Source organism: Taeniopygia guttata, chromosome 20 (genome assembly GCF_048771995.1).
Source record: "Taeniopygia guttata chromosome 20, bTaeGut7.mat, whole genome shotgun sequence".
NCBI classification, from domain to species: Eukaryota; Metazoa; Chordata; class Aves; order Passeriformes; family Estrildidae; genus Taeniopygia; species Taeniopygia guttata.
In genome coordinates this window covers 1,276,232-1,298,756 of record NC_133045.1, presented here as the reverse complement: position 1 = coordinate 1,298,756, position 22,525 = coordinate 1,276,232, and the positions used below count along the sequence as shown (strand labels likewise).

General features: G+C 50.6%; 1 protein-coding gene across 7 annotated transcripts in view; it reads left to right on the top strand.

Annotated features, from left to right (window-relative positions):
• The window catches only part of DLGAP4 (DLG associated protein 4), a 149,045-nt gene that overhangs the window by 117,783 nt on the left and 8,737 nt on the right, over positions 1-22,525 (top strand). The window lies entirely within an intron of this gene.

Genomic DNA, 22,525 nt, shown 5'->3' with positions numbered 1-22,525 from the left:
TGGCAGAAAAGATCTCATATACCCTCCTTCTCAAAACTATCTCTATCCCCTCTTGAGTTGTTGAGCTTGCTTAAATTAATGCCAGGAAGCCCCAAATGTCCAGCAGTTGCTGTGCTGCTGCACTCGGGCCCTGTTTTCAAATGCTTGTGGTGCTAAAAACCCAGGCACCCACCGGGTCACATCCTGGACACAGCCCCACGCTTGGTGCTGCTGGGCTGGGGGACAGGTACACCAAGCTGTGTCAGCTCTGACATCAGTCACCAGGGCGTGACTTGGAAGAGTTTTTTTGGGGCCTCCTGCCTTCCCAGCACTCCTGAGACAGCTGTCTCCTCTGTGGGAAACACCCAGTGGGGTGAGCTGGGTGATGAGACCAGGAGAGCCAACAAGGTCTGTGTGAGCTCAGCAGAGGCAGGGATTTAGCAGAGAACTGGGCTTATTTCATGGCTTAATTCTACTCTGCCAAAAAGATGGCAACTTCCTGTTTCCTGAAATACAATGATTTGTCACCAAAACACTGCACAGGCTTTGCTGTGCATTTGTCTTCAGCTTTATCTTGTTTTAATTGTTTCGTAAGGAGTCTAGTTGAGAGCATGGCACAGTGTACTCAATCCTCTGCCTTGAGCTGTAATAGCCTACTCAAATATTAACGAACTTCCTCCTGATTAATGGGAGGCAGGATGGTGTCAGTGCCTGGCCTGGCAAGCAGGGAGCTGATGCTTTCCAGTTATTTCTTGTTTTTGATAGAGGGCTTTGTCATACCCATCACAGAAGCTTGTTACCTGTAACTGTTCTGTTTGTAATGTTTGATATTGAGGGATGGGCAAGCAGATTCCCCCTGTTTGTGGGGTGTCTCTGGCTGAGATTGGGGTGCTCTCCTAGTGTTACGTGCTGGTCCCACTGCTCAGCAGGGACCTGTGCATGGCACCTGCACAGTTTGTCTGGGGCTCTGGCTTCTCATCTCTCAGGGTTGACACTTCCTTGGCACATGTATCAGCTCCCTTGAGCTTTGCTTGCTTTGAGCAACCTTGTATTCAGGCAAAAAGGACAAAACTTCGTGTAATGTGGAAGCTCAAACAAGTTGACTTTTTCAATGTGAGATAAATTTTTGTCTATTTTCCAGCAGTTCTGCTGACAGACTCTTTTTTTTTTTTTTTTCTCCTAATTTTTCTTCTGGGTTGCTGGGTCTTCAGGATGAAAGGGTACAACAGCTCTTAGCATGAAGACAAAGGTTTTTTTCACCTTGTCTGTTCCCTTTAAATATTTGATACGTGTCCTGTTTAGGGGAAAAAGGACTGAAAAGCCAGTTGTATTTGAATCATATTAATTTATAGTGCTGCTGTTTTTAAAGTAGCTTCTGTCTGGCTAAAGATGCTAAAATCTGCTTTTTAACCAGCATTGCTTAAAAAAAAACAGAGGGTAGGAGATGTTTTCATTCTCTCCTGACACTGGTCACATCTGTCCTGGTGGCTGCAAGGCCACTCCAAGGCTATTTGACTCTGACTCCAGCACTGAGGTTACTGTAGAGGAGAAAATAACTGCATGAAGGTCTGGGATTGGCACTGTTTATGGCTGCAGTGGGCAGACAGAGGCTGTTCAGGAAGGGAATTAAAACCTCACCTACAAACAGTGCATGGTTTGTAGGTTTAGCTATATTGTAGCATGTTTTCCAATTTCAGTGTGTGTAGAGAACTACATTCATGGGGAAGGATGAGGACATTTCCCTTAATACAGCAAAACACCTAATTCCCAAGTATTTGGAGATTTCCATGAAAGGCTATGAGTAGGTTGCTTCCTGGAAGGAAACTAGTCCTTCTGTCCTTACTCATGGACTTGTCTAACCAGTTAACCTCATCAAATTCCTTTATTACATGAACAAGTCACTGTGAAATGGTTGATTCTCTCAGAATAAGGCTGTGTGGAGTTCCCTATCCCCCAGATTTGAGCCCTAGAGGATTAGCTGTTACCTGTTTTTCCTCGCAGGGCTGCACAGACTCCCCGGGCTGCAGTGCAAGTGTTTTAGCCTTGCAAATGCATTGGGTGATGTCCGTTCCCCTGTGCCAAACCCCTTCCCTCAGGACCTGCACCTTCCTCAAACCCCTCAGGTGAGCTCAGTTGGCCTCTGAAAAATGAAAAGAAGGAAAACCTAAGGTGCTGACCAAGACAGGCTGAGTGCTTGAGGATGGGAACAGAATCATAAAACCTAATATTCTGCAAATAAATGTGGTGTTCTGCTGAGTTCTCTGAACTTCAGACCTGTATTCAAACAACTTTCAAAATATGTCTTTGTAGAGAGGGTCACCTACAGGGTGGTAAACAGTGTCCAGACTTAAAAGGGAAGAGTGAGTGGACACTGACAGTGTTTACAGAATAACTGCAAAAATATACAAGATATAGGGAAATGGTGTTCTTGCCTGAAAGATAAAGTGGTGAAAATTGCTACAAGTCTCTCTGGACATCTTCCCAGCACTGAAGTTTCCAGCATTCTTGCAGCAGGAGCTGGTTCAGGGTTGTGACACCGAGTGCTTGTTCAGATTGCAAGTCAAGAGATTGCTTGTCTCCAGGTCCTGGCTTGCAGCAGGCATCAAATTGTTGTGTGTGATCTCTGATAAAGGCTGTGAAACCAGAGCTGCCTGATCCTGTTGCAGCCATGGCCTTGTGTACTCATATACAGGTGATGGCTCCTGCAAGCATCACCCAGAGATGGAGGTTAACAAATATAGATTTGTGCTTAAAGCAGACAGAAGGACAGGCTGTAGAGCTGGCAAATAAGTAGAAAAGTGAAGTTACTGAATGTGTGGAAGCCTCAGGTTCCCATCTGAGCAAGCTGTCACACAGAGCAGGAGTTTTCCGCTGGTCTTTACCTCTTGGTAACTGGTCAGTGAGTGGTAAAAGACAAGATAGTCTTTCCTGCTGCTTTGGAGAGAAATGCATTTGCTCTTGGCATTGTCTGTGCTTCTCTAAGCCCTCAGCAGAATGAAGATAGTTCAGTGAGCCACAGTACCTGTGCTCTTTCTACTCACTGTACTCTGTGTACTGATGTGGTACAAGTGCAGAGTGGGCAAGGGTGGCGCTTGGTTGCTTTTCAGTCTTAAAGCTCCTTGTCCAGCCAGTGGCAAACTTCAGGCTGTGAATCACTTGTATGTCAGTAATATTTGCATATTTTAAGCAGCCTTGCTGCACTGTGTGTTGTGCAACACTGTGAGAAACTTTGGAGCTCAGAGGGAAGCACAGCTGGCAGTGCTGTCAGACACCTCTGTGCTCCTGGTGCTGAAAGCTGAGCTGATCGTTTAACTCTTTGGGCTGACTGATGCTTAATCCTCTTGGCAGGATTGGCAGAAACTTGGGAATGGCTGGCAAACTGGAAAGCCTGCACACCTGGCCACACAGGCAGAGCAGCCTGGGCTAGTGGGAGATGTCCCTGCCTGTGGCAGGAGGGTGGGACTGGATGGTCTTTATGGTTCCTTCCAGCCAGATCTTTCTGGGATTCTGAGTAACCTCCAGAAGCCATAACCTATGCTTACCCCGTGCCCGGGTTTATTTCCAAATGCTTTGAGGTTTTCCTGGAGAGGGAATGTATTCAGGAGGAGGCTGGTGTGTGCTGGTTTGGAAATACACGTGTGTGCTGTGCTGCACCGTGGGCACACCTGAGCTCAGCTGTTCTACAAGTTCTCTCTGTGCTCTTGGCTTCAGGTTACCAGCAGATTTCTTTATTTGAAGGGGAGGTGGCTGCTCTTCAATTGGCTTCTTGTGCTGAGGTTCTGTGAGCCATCCATCTGTACCACAGCTGATTCCTGCCAGACCTGGCCCTGCTCTTGGACCATAGTACTTATGGCTGCCTAGATTTGGAGCTGGCCTTGTGTAACATGTCAAGGTCTGGTGCACAGGCTTGAAAGGCTGCCAGTGGAGTTCTCTTGCTGGGAAGCACTGACTGCAGTTCTGAACTCTTGGTTGTTGTTTTCCTCCATCTCTAAGTGAAGGAGGTCAGAGTTGGGGTTTTCAAGTCGCCACAGTCAGAACTGTAGTAAGGAAATAGTCCAGCAGGAAGCTGCTGAAGGGGGAACTCTGCATGTTCTGCAGTGGAACTTGTGCATCTGGGGACTCTGGTCTCTGCACAGTTTTTGCATGTTCTAGTAACTAAAAACTGAAGGTAGAACTCCTTTTTCCTCTTGCAGATGAGATCTATGAATAAACTTCTTAGCTGGCTTTATGGTGAACTCTCACTGATAAGACAAGCAGGTGAATTTCCTTAGTAAGGAGTTTCTGACTGGGAGGTCTGATTTTTCTAGTATTGATAAAACATAGTGCTTAACACCTCTGAACTGCTACCTGGTATCCTATTAGGCACCAAGGCATAAAAATCTGGGCCCATATGCTCATAGGGGAAGTGACTCTTCATGTGGTGTAATTCCAGCTCTGCACCTGCTCCTCAGAGTGCAGCTGCTTTATGGTGTGTGCTGGTGTTGTGGTTGTTTCTGGTCTTGAGGGGCAGCAGGTGCTTGTTGCTCACCTTGGGCTGCAGAGATCCCCACAGTACACACTGGCTGGAAGGGGAACAGGGATGGGTCCTCTTAATGGAGGGAAACATACACTTAGTAGTGGCTTGGGAATTTTTGAGGTGTGCTCTCTGTGCAGAGTTTCAGGTTGTGCCTTCTTGTTTGCTCAGTTTGTCTTGTTCCCCGGTACCTTCAGGGAGCCAGCGGGTCAGCATCCCTCATCCAGGGGGATGCCAGTGGAACGTGGCAGGACAAAGTCTGACTGAAGCATGCCACAGCCAGACTGAGGACTTTCACACTGCAGAAGCAATTATTGTTCCTTGGCATTGCTCTTTGCACTTTATTGCTCTCACACCTAACAGTAACTAAGGATTATTCTGACCCTTACAGACAATATACAGTGTATGGGGAAATCTAAATGTCAAATAACTTGAGAGTTTTGCAACTCCTGGCATTTGGTGCAAGAACCAAAGCCTAAGGCACAGGTTTAGGCTGGCAGAGGCTGCTGAATTAAACCATAAAGCAGTTCTCTGGTTAGATTCCTGAGAGCATTATTGCTCTGATAACAGCCTGGATAAGGAAGTGCAGGATCATTTGCTCTCGGGAGCCCCTCTCTAGCTTTAGGAAGTGCTGTTGTGCCTTCCTCTGTGTTCAGTGTTACGTGTATCGAGGAGGTGTGGGGCACAGGCATCCTGGGATGGAAGTGACGGAAGAAAAGGCAGCCTGCTAAGGCCAGGCTTCCAGGAATCATGTGAATTAAAACCCTGTTAAAATTTCCTCTAAATCATGTTCATGCTACAAAATCACAGCAGAAGTGAGCAAAGAGAAATCTCAGACTGAAGTCTGTAAGACAAATTCCAGAGTGCTTTTAGTTTAGAAGGGGCACTCAGCCTCCCAGTCCATTCTTGACCACTCCCTAAAATGCTGTGTGCATATCTGTGCCTGCAGGACTGGCATGCACTGGTGCTCCTGTGGAAAATTTACCAGCTTAGCCAAAACTCCCAGCAGAGTTGTATCAAGATGTTTCCTTCAGCACTGCCATGGCATTGAACTCTGTCCCTGAATTCTGAGCAGGGAGCACTTCTGAAACACTCCAACTGAGCAGTCCTGGCGGAGACACTATTGTGCCAGGCACGTGTCCTGCCAAACAGCAGCCTGAGAGGGTGTGCTGGATTTGAGATGTCATTCTGGCCTTCAGGACAGCTGGTACTTAACCTAACACAGGACTGATATTTGTATTGTAAATTGGAACGTGCTTGGTTGGGTTCCAGATGTAGAGAAACCAAAAATTACCTGGATCTTCTGTCCTTCATGAGTGGGATGTTAACAGAGCTCAGACCTGAGTCCCCATGGCCCTGCAGTGGGGCAGGGCTGTGTGTCCATCTGGCTCTGGGCATGGGCAGTGGCTGCTCAGCCCTGAGGGGAGTCAGGTGCAGTGGGAGGAAAAGGGCCTTCCCAGCTCTGCTGTTCCCAGCTCTGCTGCTGTCCATGTGGCTGTGACACTGGTGTGGCAGTGCAGAGGGCAAGCACAGTTTTGTTCTGGATTTTGCCACCCTAATCTTGGGCTGCTCTTTCCATGAGCTCAGCAGTTCTGACTGCACTGCTGTGTCCATGGATGCTGTCACAGGAATGCTGGCTGTGTTACCTTTGCAGAACACTGTGTTGGTGCTGATGCCCTGCCAGCACTGCCTGCCTGCTGGGAGCTGCCAGGGCAGACACATCCTCCTGCAGTCAGGACCTGTGCTGGCACCAGCTGTGGTGGTGTCCTGCTGTGAGGTGACTCACTGCTGTTACACCCTCTCCCCACGGATAAGGCATTCCTGCTGCAGGGAGAAGGAGGCCCAGCTTCCACCAGGCTCTAGAGCAGCTGAGTCAGATGTCTTGTCAATTAATGTAATTAGCAATTAGCTGAGGAAATACCTCCTGTAACTGCCTCCTTGGTTGTGTCTGTAAGTGGCCAGAATAGGAGAGGACAATCCTGTGGTACCCAAGGGAGGTGGCACCCCACAGATTCTCCCAGGTGTGTTGCAGCAAAGCTGCTGACATTGCAGTGTATGGAAATTTCCTGATGGAGATGATGCAAACTGCTGTGAGTTTGCAGTGAAATAACCCTGCAAGTGCTCTGCTGCTCCCTCCAAACCTACTCACATCCATGTTCCCACAATTAGATAACTGGCCACGCATCTGTTTACACAGCAGTATCCAAAATAATGTGTTGCTGTTCTGTTTCCTCTGCTGGGCTGTGTGTCATAGTTACAGCTAAAGAATAGAATTTAATCTCTTGCTAAAAGGGGGTTGTTGGTGGTTTTTTTTTTTCCTGTGGCTGCTTTAATGCAAAGCTGCCTTCCCCATCTCAAGCCTCGGACTTGTAGGTATAAAGCTTGTCTGCTCATAACCTACTGTCTGCTCATACTCATCTCATAGGCATCCTGTGTCTGCTGCATGTCTGGGACAGGAATAGAAACCCCCCTGAGAACAGGATTCGTTAGTGTGATGGTGCTGCTGGAGGCACCAGCCAGAGCATCTGGAGAATGGCCACTGCAGGAAGGGCTGGCCAAGCTGCTCTGCCTCCCTGAAAGGCCACAAGAGGCTAATCCTAGAGCAGCTGGCACCTCCAGTGGGTTTGGGATGCTCCTGGAGCAGGTGGAGCCCCACCCAGCAGCAGTGTGGGGGCCCTGTGGGGAAGTGGCTGCTGGGCACCAGTGCTTTGGGCCCCCCATGTTTCTGGGGTGCACCAGCCCCCTCAGACTGGGGTCCAGGACCTGCCAGCTTTTCACCAGCTCTGTGCCGTTGGAAACAAGAGAACTCAGACATGAAAATTAATGTTGTTATTTGTTGATGTCTGGCCTCTTTGCCTCCTGCAGTTTACCATTAATTTATCTTCTAAAGCATTTGTGGCTACTTTTGGCCTTGGAAATGATGCTGGAGGATAAAGGAATTTTTTTCTCTTGCTATCATATAGTGACAGAGCTGAGAGCAGACTTTTTTTAGGTGCATTGTGGAGGACAGTTATTCCTGCAGTGTGAGCTCCAGATCTCCAGTAACCTGGGCTGCAATGGGAGTTTAAGCCCTTCCTCTTTCCAGCACTGGACTGGAGTTCTCCCTGCTGGATCAGTCTCTTGCTGACAGCAAGTTCATGGTGTTGGTCCTGCCTGGCTGCCAGAGCCCTACGGAGGAGTTGTCTCGTGGAGTCATCCTGTTCCACTGACCTTCATCTTCAGTCAGTATCTGCTGTATCTGTCTTGAGGCTTCTGACACGGCCCAGATCCAAGAAACTTGACTGGGCAGCTCTTCCTCTGAAACTGGGCCTCTCCTACGTAAACAACCCCAACGTTTGCTTGAAAGTGCTTTCCAGGAAAATGTAGCAGCAGGGATTGGGTGGGGTTTTTTCCCAATGTGGTGTCCCAGACATCAGAAGTGACCCGAAGTGCACAGTCCCTGTACAGGTGACACTGGGACCACTGCATGTGCTGAGGGTCCATGCCTGGACATGCTCTGTGCTTCCCCCTGCAGTGACAAGGGCAGAGGAGTGTCCTTCTGTCCTTCCCAGCCGTGTGCCCCCCTGGTGGCACCTTGTTCTGGTGCATTTTGCCGTAGTCTGATGAAGGATTCCTTCTGGCAAACAAACCCCTTGAGCAGGTAGTTGGAGACCTGCTCCTCGATGCCACAAGCTCAGTGCTGCTCTGGGGCTATGTTAGTGTCACTGTTGGGTTATTGTTGGCCGATGGTTCTTATTTCACGAGGCCACTTCAGGTGAAAGCACTCGCTGGACTCACCCCAAGTAGCTGACACAGTCAGTCTGTCCTGAGAGGCCACAGGAGCTGTTCTCAGCAATGCCTTGGGGCTGAACACAGCAGAGGCCGAGCTGATGACTGCCCTGGAAAACCCTGCATCCAAAGATTGGCATTTTGCTGTTCCTAGGAATTTTATCCTCCAGCTAGTCTGGGGGTTGGACAACTGGCATGACAAGGAGTGGCTGCTTGAATGCAGTAATGCATTCCAAGTCTAAAATTGTTCCCAGGCCAAGTGTGGGGAGATGGCCAAGTGAAGGAATAGCTCCAGCCTTGGGCAATCTTTGCAGTTTGGCTAGGATTTTCAGAGAAGTGTAGAGATGGGATTTTTCCTGGAGAACTGACGGCACCATCTTTTCCTTGATGTGTCAGCTCTTGGTAGGCAGGTTTCAGAAATCTTGAGCTGGTTCTTTCCAAAGCCATTTTGGCCTTGGTTGGGTGAGGAGGTGTCTGAAAGGAGCAGTTTGCTTTGTTGCCTCCATCTGCCCTAGCAGGAAGAACTTGCCCTGTGTGCTTTGGAGCTGTAGCAGCTGCCAGAGCCCTGGGACCTGGGCTGGGAGCAAGGGAAAGGATGGGTATGGACATGGTTAGAACATCACCAGCCTGCTGAACCTCTCAGCTCTTGGGCAGGCTTGTAACTCTGAAGATCTGTAACCAAAGCCCCATAAATGCCTATCTGGAACGTCCCTTGGACTGATGTTTTCTATTAGACTGAGTCCAGCAGATCCCACATTTTTGCCATGGCCCCACTGTGCTTCCTGATAAGATCCCTTTAGAACTGACAAAGGTACTTGTCTGGAGCCTGGGCTTTGCATTGCTGAGAACCCCAGAGCTCCTTGTGGTGCCTGCTGTGGGTGCAGGTGCCTGAGAGCACCTGGAACGTGATGAGAGGAGAGCTGAAGATGAGCAGGAAGAGGGAGGATTGTGGATAGGCTTCTTTCAAGGCTGCTCTTGATCTGTTTAGAGCTCCTTGGACTATGGAAATAGCTGGGCTGGTGTGTTTTCCACCAGGCTCTGGAGGCCCTTCAGCCTCTGGGAGACCTACTGAGCACTGTTTTGTGGGAAGGTTCCATTGCTATGCTTGAGCAAGGAGTGGCTTCTTCAGAAGATGTCTCTGGTAAACTGGCTTAGGAACACTTTGAAAGCAGTCTGTCTGGATCATTCTCATCACCTTTCTTAAACCTCTAAATCAGTGGTTACCTGTTCCCTATCCTGCCATTCACCCTCTGCCATCCAGTGCTGAGCCAAAATGTCTCTGCTTCACCTGCTGGTTGGTTCTTGGTGTTTACAGGTGAAGTCCTGGGCAGAAGCTTTTTAGAATATCCTGCAGAACGCCCTTAGATTTCTGAATTTGGTGTGGACGGTTCTTATTTTGTAGCTGAAGTTACACAACTGCCAAGTTGAAAAGAGTGGAGGGAGGAGAGGAGATCACTCATTTGGAAACAGGAATAAATATAAGCAAGATGGGAAATGAAGCCAAGAAGGCTTTTGGCACAAAACTTCCAAGGCAGAATGGTCTGTTCCACAGTGAGCAGGTTGCTGAAAGCAGCAGGGAATGCTCTGGTGACTTTTAATGCTGTTGCTGGAGGCTGGGCTTTACTGATAGCCCTCCTTGGAAGGCCAGGGAGTCATTGTCACATTCTGATTTCCAGACAGCACGACAGAAGGGAGTAGGTCCCAGCACCATGGGTACAGCATGACTAAGCCAGTGCCTTCAGCTCTGTGGCCTAGACCTGAGTCTTCACTAGTGGTGAACAGAGCTGTGCTCTGGCCTCTCCCTTGTGTCCCTTTCCCAGCTGAGTTTCATGGCAGGTTCTGCAGGCTGGAGGGGCCGGGTGCGTGGGCAAACAGGTCCTGCACCCCTGAATCCAGACCTGCTACCCATACTTGTGGCTAAGTGGTGGTCTGGGCTCTGAACTTGAAAGCTTATGGGAACTCTTCAGGCCTGTGAACCAGCAGTGTGGTGTTTTGGAGCCTGCAGGAAAAGCAGAGTGAGCTGTGGAGATGAAGACTCGAGTCAGTGGTGGCTGGAAGCTTTGTATGTCACAGATACTGCAGCCCCAGAAGAAGGCTCTGCGTGCACGCCTGGGGTCTGTTGTGCTCTCTGATTTCAGAGGTGGGGTTGCACAGTGGCTCTTTCGTCCATGCCTGCTCAATTCCTGAAATGAAGCGTTCCAGAAAGTGCCGGGTTTGCTCCAGATACCCCCTCCCTTGGGGCATCCATTGTTCAGGGACTGCTTGTGATACCTGAAATTCTTAGGTACTCAGAGCTGGGGACTCTTGGCCTCTGGGAGAACGGTGTGAGCAGTGGCACTGGGGACACATGGCTCTGCTCCTCTGTGTGCCTCTGTCACCAGGGAGGACAGCTCTGTGCTCTGCAGGGTCCCTGGTTGGTTCAAGTGGAAGCCCTGGGCAATCCAAGCAATGAACACAGATTTCCAAAGCTTCCTAGCACCCTACCCAAAGGGAATAAAAGGTTGGAATATTTGCTTAATTGCCTGCTCTGAGTCTGAGGACTTCCTTTCCTCTCCAGATCAGACCAGACTGTTCTGCAATAGCTGAACCACTGTCAAATTTAATGCTAATGGAGAGGGAGCAGTCTGCTACAGTCTTTTCTGTGTTTGTCATGTGATTTTTTTTTTAATCTTATGGATAATGCCATGTTAAACAATGAAATAGAATATGGAGTAGCTTTCTCTAACATGCAAAGCTTGTCCTGTGCCTCAGCCGGCAGAAGTTTCCCAGCAATTTTGACTTTGATTCTTCAATATTAGCATAATGTTACCACATCTTGGTTTGTACATACTTAAGGGAGGAAATAGCTTCAACTGAATCTGGCTATTAAAACCTCTTGATGATTGTAGCTTTGAAGATGTGAATCTTGGATGCTGGCTGCCTGACAGCCAATGTCCAAGTGGAAAGATGTTAACTAAAGACTGGAATTTTTCACTGTGAGATGAGTCCAGCCTGATGCCTCCCCATCTCCTGGGTGCAGAGGCTGTTCAGTGCTGTCTCCTCAGCTGCTGACACGTGTGCTTTCCCTGGCCCTATAGCTACAGGGTGGGGTTTGTTTTCGGCTTGCAAAGAATCCCTCATCATCTGGGTGTGGAGAGGGTTTTTCATAATGTACTGGGAAAACCACCTCTGCTGCTCCTGGTGGCATCACTGAATGCTTGTCCTTGCCTAAAACAGCAGAGTATCTTCCTGTGAGCAAGGGAGAGTAGCAGATTCCTGCATCAGGTAAAATTTGGGATACAGTAACTGAAAACTGTGGAAAAAATCCTGATGCTGAACAAAGTGATGGAGAAATTAATTCTTACCTTGAGGGGGGTTTTGTAGCCAGTATGGTGGCAGTTTCTCAAAATTGTAGGTAGGCTGCAGAACTGTTGGTTGCTTGTGTTCTCGAGGATGCAGAAATTCCCCGGGAGCCCCATTTGTGCTGGGGAGCTCAGTGATTGCTGCCATCAGCACAGGCCTGTTCCTGTTATCACGCTCTGTGCTGACAAGCTGCTGGCTGCCATCAGTGTTTTCAGCACCCTCTTGGCCAGCTCTTCTGTGAACAGTGTTTAGTGGCACACTTAAAATCATGGTGACCTCTCCACCCTGCTTCCAGGACTGTCCATAAGTGGGAATGTGCCAACAATGCCTCAGCAACTGGGTGGTGTTTGCAAAACCTTCTGTAGACCACGCTGTGGGCTTGGTTGTCCCAAAGCTTTGGGGATGATTCTGCTGTAGGGGAGCAACTCCTTTTCCTGGAGCTGTCAAAAAGTCCTGGGCAAAGTGGTTCCTGGTGGGCTGGGAGAGGTCCCTGGGCTGAGAGGGAGGTGTGTGGGGAGTCTCAGTGCTGTTTTGCCATGCTGGACTGATACCCCCACCTTTGAGAGATGGCAACACTTGGGATATTGGACTTACTGTTGTGTTCAAGGTGCATCTCACTGCCTGTACATGGAGAACTTGAGATGTGTCTCCTGTGACACGTGAGCAGATGCTTGGGAGTGACTGGATTTGGGACTTCAGCAACCAGCATAACCTAAAATAGCTTGTTTTAACTGCTGAGCTCTGACACAGATAAGAGATTCAGTTTGCCATGGTTTCCAGCCATTTCTGGCCATATGGATTTTGACTGGCTGTGACTTTGAGGAGGTGTGTTGAGATTCCCTGGACTTCTGCAGTGTTAGGGAAGTGAGTTAAAAGCATCCACATATGCCATCCTCCAAGGGATGTGGCAATGCATGAAGTGAAGTGATGGTGAAGGGAGAGGATGCAGTGCATCATTGGCTGGTGGAACTTTCTTCTGCAGGAGATTTTAGAAACTGCTAGCTTGGAGAAAAACTAAAAAGACCTCCATAATTATACCAAATTTGGATGATTAATACTAATACCCTTGGTGCACTTAGGAGTGGCTGCAGTACTGGGTGCATGGAGGATTTGCCCTCATTCCTTATGTATCTCCTCCCAAAGCATCCCCTCCTCTCTGCAGTCTGCTGCTTTGCAGAGCAGCTGGAAACCATCCCACATGGAGGAGGGATAGGGGAGCAGCCTGTTACCTGGTGGCACTGGCTAATTCCTGTCTGGTTCATGTTTATGCCCTAATTCCATGTCTGCTGGATAACCCTGAGCAAACCTTGCATTTCGGGCAGCATTTAACAGGGAAAGGGACACAGGAGCTGATCACTGCTGTGGGACAGGAATCCTGTGGCATCCAGTGCCCTTCCCCTCTCTGCCTGTTTTCCGTGGTCTGGCATGTCCTAGAGACACTTGGGGCTGCAGAGCTCAAAGCAGCCCAGACACAAAGCTGCAGAGTGCAGTTGGCAGAGCAGACCCTGCAGCCCCAGAGTGACAGAATCGGCATTTTGGGACTGCCACTCAGTGTTTAAAAAGTGCTTAAAAGCAAAGAAGGATGGGACCTGCTTGCAGTAAGTGCCCCTCCTGGGAGATAGCTGGAATGCAAATCTCTACATATCTTCAGTTGTGGTTTCCCTCTCATGTTGTGGTAGCAGGTCCCTCTTGTCTCTGACCTGCTGACTGATGGTGTTAGAGCTGCCCTAGGCACTGGGTGGTTGTGCTGCTGCACTGACCACCTGTGTGTGTGGTCAAGTCCAGTGGACACTTCCTTGTACTGCTGCTGAGCTTTATTTGCACATCTGGATGAGATATTGCAGGCACAGGACCCTGCATCAGGCAGATGAAGTGGATGATGCTTCAGTGCGTCAGCAGAAAGGGTTGCTGCTCTTGTGGCAGCACCTTTCAGCACAGCTTGTCTCACTGTCTGAGGAGCTCTTGGCTGATACGTGGTCACCAGGCTGTGGTCCATGTATTTCTGAAGTGGTCCTGGTATCTCTGGGGGTGGTGGGTGCTGAGCTGCTGGGCAGGCTCGGTGAGGTGCTGTGTGCTCCAGTCTGTCCAATCTTGCATTCTCTTACCTGCCCTGGCTGCAGGAAGGTCCACATGACCTGTTCCAATGCCAGGGGCTGATGGAAGTGCCTGCTCTCTCTAGAAGTCCCCTGTGGCATGGATGGTTCAGGGCTGACCCCCTTCCTGATGGCCCTCTGAAGAGGACTGGCTGCTCTGTGCAGGTGTGTAGGTGGGGTATCTGCAGGGCTTCCTTGTCTTCTGCAGAGGCAGGGAAAGCATCAGTGTGGGTTCTCTGTGTTCCCTAGTCCCATGTTCCAGTTGTGTGCACAGAAAGGTTCCAGCCCCTCCATCCTGGCATCCCCACTGCTGCAGCCAGGACCTGCTCCCTCCCCTGTGCCTGCCAGGGCTCAGGCTGGGGTCAGAGCCACTGGAGCTGTGAGTGAGGAGGAAGAGTCTGTAGCAAACAGGCTGCTGGGTGATGCAGCAAGTCCTGGGTCTCACAACTTGGTGGCTCCTTAGTACTGTGGGACCCCATTTCTGCATCCTCTGCATGAAGGCCAGCAGGGAAGGATGGTGTGGCCTTAAAGCCCAGCTGGGCTGCTGTTGCCTGGAGCTTTCTACTCCTGCAAAACCTGCCATGAGACCAGAATTCACCTGGCCCTGCTCCCATGGCCTCTCTCACTCTGCTGTGCTGCAAGGTGCCTGTGTGCAGGGGTCAGCCTGGGGAAGGGCTGTGCCTGGCAGCCAGGACTGAGCTCCAGGCCTGCCTGGCTGGGCTCTCAGCTCCTCTGGCAGCCCTGGCTGTGCTGGAGGAGCCATGCAAGCTCTGGCAGCAGGAGGAGTCACTGGTGACTCTCTTGTGGCCCACCTGGCAGGAGAGTCCAAGTGCTGCCCTGCTGCTGCAGGGTCCTGGGCTGGGTGCACACCAGGAGTGCAGCTGTTGATCAGAGATGCCTGGGATCCCACTGTCTGTGCTGCTTGCCCTCTTCGCTGTGAAAAGTCTCAGCCCTCATTAGTGAGGGGTTTTGAGGGGATAAGCCCATCCTGAGGCCAGCGCAGAGCAGAGGAGCACTAAGCTGATGGAGCATCCCTTCAGCCCAGCCCCTCTGTGGAGGAAGTTTGTGCCAGCACTAAGTGGGCACTGAGCTGGCAAGGCACCCCATCCCTGGGGATCAGGCACCCCCACCCAGAGATGCAGTTGTGCCCCTCCTGGGACCGGGCCCATGGCTTTTCCATGGGCCTTTTCCAGTCACCTCCCAGCTGGTGACTTCTTGAAGCAGAATGGTTGGGCTTGGGGGCCTTGGTGGTTGTTGATGAATTAATTCTTGGGGCAGGGAGAGGCAGGCCATGCTCCTTTGGGCTGCTGCCCTGTGCTGGCTGGGTTGGAGACCTGCCTGAGCCCCCAGGACAGAAGGGACACTTGCTGGATGTATGGCTGGAGCAGGGTGGAGCTACTCTCCATGGCTTCAACTTGTTTAAAAACCCCCGACAGTCACTTTGGAAAGGGTGGGGAGAAATCCTGTAGCACACACAGCAGCCTCAGTGTCAGCTGCTGCAGCTGGGGTTGGGAGTGCCTGTGGCTGGCGTCCCCTGCAGCATCTGCTGTGTCCCTGCTGACTCTGCAGCAGGCTCTGCTCAAAGGAGGGACAGCCAGATCGGTCAGGAGCCAGCAGTGTGACGTACCCTATTTTTAACCCCCAGCATTTTTGGGGGGTGTCTTCTGTTGCTTCATGCCTCTTGTAAATTGGTGACCTTCTACAAGTGGCATTTCTTTTTAAAAAGCAACCTGCCTTGCCTTCCCAGTGTAATAGTTCTCAGTGTAACAGTGCTTATTATCATTTCAGTGCTCAGGAATTCCAAACTGGAGCATCTCCATGATGCTTAAACATTGAAAAATCCAAAGTCCCTCATGTAAAGAGTTCATAGCCCTCAGTCTTTCCTTGTCTGGTGAAATGTTCCCTCTCAAAGTACAGGGACTGGATTTGTGATTGGAGCTGGCTGCTGGGGTCATGCAGCCCTGAGTGCCCCTGTGGCTGCCCCAGGCATCCCTGGACACCTTGCATGGTGGCTCTGAGGTGAGCAGGGCTGCAGCTCTCACTGAGGGCATCTCGGTCACAGCTGGTCAGAGAACACAAATGGTTGTACAGAGCATTTTGTGGTGCATTTCTGAGTGGGAGCTCTAGTGTTAGACTATAAACACACAGCTGATGTTCAGAAGAAGCCTTGGTTCTGCATTTGCTTCTGACTGCAACATTTGAGAGATGCTTCCTTGAGTTTGAGGTCCTTTTTCTGCAGATATGTCCAGTTCTTTCATTCCAATGATAAATGGGAACGTGCTATACTTGGAGTGGTCAGGCAAGTGCAGGGCAGTCCCTTTTTTGCTGACACCAAGTACCAGATGGATACATGGATGATAAAACACTGTCCTGCCAGCAGAACCTTTGGGGTGTGCAGGAGTGCTGTGGCCAGGGTGAGCTGGACCTGAACAGGAGTGAGGGGTAGCAGACCTCTCCCAGCTGTGGCTGTGTGCTCCCTGCAGCAGCACATGGAGGTGTCTCCTCCTGGGCAGCAAAGACCTATTGGCACAGGTCTGTTAATGCTGGGACAGCCTCTCTGGCTGCTCAGGGAGGGCTTGGAGGGGAGGGCATTTGCTTAAAGCTAAGAAGTTATTTCTTTGTGTAACTAAATGCCAGCTTTCTGAAGGGCAGTGTGCAACCCCAGTGCCTGGCTGTGCCAGGGGGAGCTGCAGCGTGGGGCTGGGTGGAGGCTGCACTCAGAGGAGCCTCTGTGGGAGCAGGGGTACTCAGGAAGGGTATCTCCCCTCTCTGTGCTTTTCTCACCAGTGAATTGATGCTGTTCAGGGGGAAATAGCCCTTCCCATGGGTCAGGAAAAGTGGGGTGTCATTCTGAGTGAGGGCTGCTCATCTTCTGTAGGTGCTGGTGGGAACAGCTGCAGTGGTTGGAGTGACACTCTTGCCTTGGAGGGTCAGGGTGTGACCCCAGCCTACTGCCCCTCACCTCTCCAGTCCCTGCTGTACCCCTCCTGCCCTCTGCTGTGCTGACACTGCTGGGATTCTCCTGCCTCTGCCTGCAGTCCCTGTGGGGTGAGGGTGTCCCGTGGCAGAGCCCAGGGTCTGGCTCTCTGTCCTGGGAACAAGAGGATTATATGGTGGGAGAAGTGACCAGCCTGCAGTGGTCCCTTTGTCCCAGCTGCCATTCCAGCCATGCCCAAGCACTGCTGCTCTGCCTTAGCTGTGCTGGGGCTGAAAGCTGAGGATCAGGAATGTTGAATTTCTTCTCTGACCTCCTTCAGAAGTACTCAGGGTGATTTGGGTGTCTAGGCTGGGTTTATGCAGGGCTGTCACAACAGGTGAGAGGGCCCTTCCCTGGTGCTGCTGCCTGGGAGGAGCTCCTGGGGAATTCTCTGTCCATTCTCTGTCCTCTGACTCACAAGCATAGCCTGGCTTGTGTGTGGGCTCTGTGACAAGCAGAAGCAGCTGGTGAAGTGTTCATGGTGTTCCTTGGGATCATCTGAGAGTTAAAGGGCTCTGCTGGGCTGGTCACCCTGCAGGGCTCCCTGGGCACCACCACGGAGGTGGCACGTGGTGGCACATGCTCTGGGGAACTGCTTGTGCCAGGATGCTGCTGCTGCTGGGAGTGAGGGGGCAGGAGAGCCCACAGCCCTTCCCTCGCTCCCACAGCCCTTCCCTCGCTCCCACAGCCCTTCCCTCGCTCCCACAGCCCTTCCCTCGCTCCCACAGCCCTTCCCTCGCTCCCACAGCCCTTCCCTCGCTCCCACAGCCCTTCCCTCGCTCCCACAGCCCTTCCCTCGCTCCCACAGCCCACTCGTGTGTGTCTCTTACCTCGATGTAGTATTAAGGTGAGATTTTTCGTTTTTCAAAGATCACTGCTACTGAGATTTACAAAGGGAAGGCACTGGGGTAGGAGGTAGTTATACCATTACTATAAACTGCCTCTCTGAACAAATGCAGTCACTTGACTTCGTTTTCTGGGAGTTGTTTTGTTTAATCACTGTAAAATTTCTTTTAAATCTCCTCCAGCTCTCTAAAGACAGTCATTCTGTCAGAGCAAGAGGTGGCACTTTAACAGGCATTTCCCATCATGTCTAGATGGAAATATATGGGAGCATGTAACTTTTCACATGGGCAGGTAGCAATAGAACCAGCAGAAAATGTTTTAAATAAGTGAGATTTAGATTCAATATTGGGGGGAAAATCATCTTTATGAGGGTGCTGAGGCCCTGGCACAGGGTGCCCAGAGAAGCTGTGGCTGTCCCATCCCTGGAAGTGTCCAAGGCCAGGCTGGATGGGGCTTGAAGCACCCTGGGACAGTGGAAGGTGTCCCTGCCATGGCAGAGGTAGGAAAAAGATGAGCTTTAAGGTCCCTCCAACCCAAGCCTCTGTGATTTCTGACTTGTATGATTTTTCTTTTGACTAACAAAATTTGGGTAGGCTTCTCAGCATGCCTCTAACTGCTGCAGGTGCCTTGACCTTCAGTGTGCAGAAGGAGAAAAATCAGATCTGAAGTGATTCTTGTGAACCATAAAATCAATGTGTCCATATAGTCTTCGGTATGAATTGTCACTGAGGCTCATTTTCACTTGGACTCTCTACAAATAAAACATCCTACTGTTCATTACATCTCCAGCCTTGAAGTGTTCCTTGAGATGAAAACCACAGATCAGGTCACTTGGAATGCAGCTGTTCCAGTTCCCTTTGCTGTTGGAAACTGCCTCCCAAAGCAGCTCCTTCCAGCCAGGACAGCCTGTGGCAAAGGCCAGCCCAAAGCCTGCAGCTGGGATCTCCAAGGGGATAATGCCACTGATGCCATTTGCTGCAAGATTATTCTATGGCTGTTTTATTTGAAAGGGAAATGAGCTTGCCTTGTAGGAGAGATTATTTCAGAGTGTTCTGCTTTCTGTGTGAGGAAATTAGGTCGTTCCTCCAGTCCTTCTTGAGGGGAAAGGGGGATGCATGGGGCAGGACAGGGATAGCAGCCAGCCCTGATCTTTGAGGGCAGGGGAACTTGCCTCCACAGCTGACTGTGGCTGGGGCCTTTGAGGTGATTTCACAAAAATAAGGATGGTCTGAGTAGGACTTTGAAGTTCCTGGAATGATTGGAAACATTGCCAGGCTGTATTGAATCAGCAATAGCAGCAGAACACTGGCACTTGAGGCCAGACACACTTGAAGGCAATTATGGTGCTTAAATCTGACCCCAAATACCTTGGCTGTGATCCTGGTGGTGCTGCCAGGTACTGAGCAGGTACGAGCCTGGTGAGGGGGAACAGGGGCTGGATTTCACATTCTTTTGTGACTCTACTTTTAGTCTTCCAAGAAGCAAAGGCCTCTGGAAGGAGAGGGAGAGGATCCAGCCTGCCCAGCTGGGTTTTGAGGGTCCAGAGGACTCTCCAGTATAAGGCTCTGCAAACAGCTCCTGTGCCCAGGGCTGCATCCATGGGGATTGCCCAAGCCCCTGAGGGCAGGTGCAAGGTGCTAATTTGGAAACATGGTGCGTTCTAAAAATAATTACAAGAGAAAGATTATAAACAAACATCCTCCTCCCCAAAATCAATCATCCACAGCATGCTGTGAATTCCAACTGCTTGCTGAACTAAGCCTTAGAAGATCCTGTGAGCAGGAAGAGCCTAACGCTGCAAAAGTGGAAGTTTAAGCATGACTTCCATGCTCTCCTGTTGTTGCACACCTTTTTGGAGCAGGGATAATGTTCCCAAGCAAACTGAGCTGATGGTCCTGCTTCAGTGCCCACAGGAATTTTAGTTCTACATTGCAGCACAAGCTGATTTTAAAATATAAAAGTCTGTGACCTCAGCAAATTGAGAGCAGATCATGCCTGCTGAGATGTCGCCCTTTGGAGGGGTAAGTCAGCAACTGGAATGCTCCTGACTGGTGGGATTGGCCTCAGAGGCAGGAGGGAATGCTGCCTGCTTCTCCTGTGGAAACACTGGAATGTTCTTGTCTTCCTCGAGATGTTTCTCCTCCTGCAGATGCAGGAAGCACTGACCCTTAGTTCAGTGTTGTGCTGAGGGCCAAGGACAGACTCTGCCGGATGGGCTTGCTCTGACTTTGTTTTTTGAAGCCCATTCTGAGAAGGTATGGTTTCTGAGATTGCTGGGCAGTCAGAAGTCCTGTTTTATGTTTGCAGAGGACTTCAGTGGGGTTAATTGGCAATTTCACTAACTAAAGCATCCCCAGTTCTTCAAACTCCTCATCCTTTTGTCTTTGTCATTTGCAATATTTCTTAGAGCTTTAGACTTAATGTCAGATCTGTGATATTTAAATGATCCCGAGATTGTAAAAGTCTCTGTCTTTCTGCCCCGTTGCCAAAGAAGAAGCCATAATTCGTCTGTGCTGGTTTCAAGGTTGTTTATTCTGTTTATCTCTAACATGTTCTGCTGCCCTGCCGCAGCTCTGTCCTGCAGGGCAGCGTGTGGGGCTCTGCCCTCAGTGGGATGTTACAAACATTAAATACCAGAAACTACCTGTGCTGGATTTACAATAACGTGCCAATATCTGTCACCTATGTTGAACAGTGTGTCCCCAGCCTAAACCAACAGAAAAATGCCAACACCACAGTGAAACATGGAGGGCATGAAGAAGGAGAAAAAGGTCAAGGCACGCCAAATTTCCTCCATCTTACCCCCTTTGAACCTCTTATCTAGAATTCTAAAATTTTACTTTTGCACCCATGCCACACTAATTATTACTTATATCAAATACTCAGAACTTGTAATTCATCCTGTAAGATTGAAAACTCCTCTCCATGGACAGAGATCACAGACAGTGTCTCTGGGGGCTCTGTCCAGGGGGGTTCCTGACCCCTGCCAGGGTTCCAGGGCAGCCAGAGGGAAGCCCTGGATTCCCACAACTTAGTTTTATAGCTCAGGCAGTGAGCCCTTTGAGCACAGATACCTGAACAGGGGTGTGTTTTGTTGTTCCTGTGTTTTTCCCTTCCAGCAAAGCCTGTGCTGCCCTTTAGCCAAGCCAGGTGGCACGAAGGGATCCCAGGACCATGCCAAGGGGACACTGTGGTTTCCCCCTTTACCAGAGCAGCACAAAGAGTTTTCGTGCTGTCTGTTGGTAAGTGGACAATGACTTCAGGTCTGGCTTACTGGCCTGGACACCACTGATCTGCCCCAGAAGCTCTGTGTTGGTGTGCCCTCCCCTTGTTCTGCCTGGCCAGGCTGTTTGACGTCAAATAACCATCAGTGTCCTTTCCCCAGTCCCAGTCCTGGCAGTGCCACTGCAGCTGGGAGCTGGGCTGGGCTCATGTGGCCATGCTAGCCAAGCCACCAAGGGCTGTGGCCAGTGCAGCTCCAAGCAGGGCGGTGTCACAGGGGCTGTGGGTAGCAGGACACCCTGGGCACTGTCCCTGGAGAAGAACAGGGGCTGTGTGGAGGGATTTAGCTGAAGGGACACATGACATGCTTTCACCTCTGCCAGGTGGGGTGGCTCTGGCTGCCCTGGCCAGTGGCTGCTGTAGCCCTGGTGCAGTAACAGGAGTAACCTGTTGTTGTTTTGTGGGTGTAGGCACAGCTGATCCAGAGGTACCTCTGCCATGGCTCTGTTCAGGCTGCTCCTACACTGCTCCATTGAGATGGGCTGTGCGAGTCAGGCCGTGAGGCTGGGCCAAGGAATTGCTGTTGGACATGATGTTCCACATCAGGCAGCTCTGGCAGGGAGCCTGTGGTTACCCCTCAACCCTGTGAGGCAGAGGGTGATGGGTCCTGCTCTCTTGCTATCAGGACACTGCTCAGTTTTTGCTTGACTTGGTGTAGTGGCTTGAGGGAACTGGGATGCATTTGGTGCTTTCTGAGCTCTAGAAAGCTCTGCTTTCTGAGATCCAGGCTGGAGGCAGCTGGGTTGGCAGCCCTGCACAGGCCTCTCACGTCTCCTCTGCCAGCAGCACCAGTATGGTGCTGCTTAGCATCTCTGGGCACAGAAATGCTGCTGGAAACACAGATCTCCTCCTCTGTAATTCCTCCTTTTTAGTTGCTCCTTTGAAGTGGAGCTTTAGCTCTTAATATGGTAAATAGTGGGATGTGTAAACATAGGCATGTCCACATACTGTTAGTAAGGCTCCTGGGGCAGCTCTGTAATTGCCCCGCAGGGAATGTGTCTCCCAGGGATGCTCAGAACTGGCTCTGGCTGTGCTGGAAATGGTGAAGCAGGTGGTGTGGAGAGTGACTGCAGATCTCTGGGACTAAGGAGACTGCTGGCAAGGGCTGGGGTGTGTTGTGGGGTGCAGGGGAAAAGCAGTTGGGGATTGCACAGAACTTAATGGCAGGAACCAGAGGTAGGATAAGAAAGAGAGTCTAGTGACTTGGGGAGGACTGAGAGTACAGGGGTAGGAGGGGAAAGGGGGTCAGCTGTGTGTAGGAAGGTGACTGATCAGTGTGTTTGGCCATTCCCTGCCCTAGTGCAGCCTGTCTTGGCTGCACAGCAGCTGGAGTGGGACTGTGGCCTCAGGGGCTTTTGTATCCTGGGCAGACTGAGAGCCTAAACATGGCTGCTGCAGCATCCACATGGATTTTACTTGCATTTTACATGTATTTGCACTGGTGGACTTCCATCCTGTCTAGCCAGAGACAGGAGCAGGTTGGGGCTGTAGTTGCTGTCCTGGTTCATGTGGCTAGCCATGTTTCTGTCCCTATGAGTGGGATATGTGTGTTCTATGTCTGCTGGGCACACATCTCCAGCCTTGCTGCCACTTGGACCTGGGGCCATGGAGTAGCAGCCTCACCACTCTGGGGCTGTTGCATCCCGACAATGTCTTTTCTTCTGGCATGCAGAAGCTGGGCTTGTCAGGGGCTTCAAATATGTGTTCCCACCATCAACATCTAAC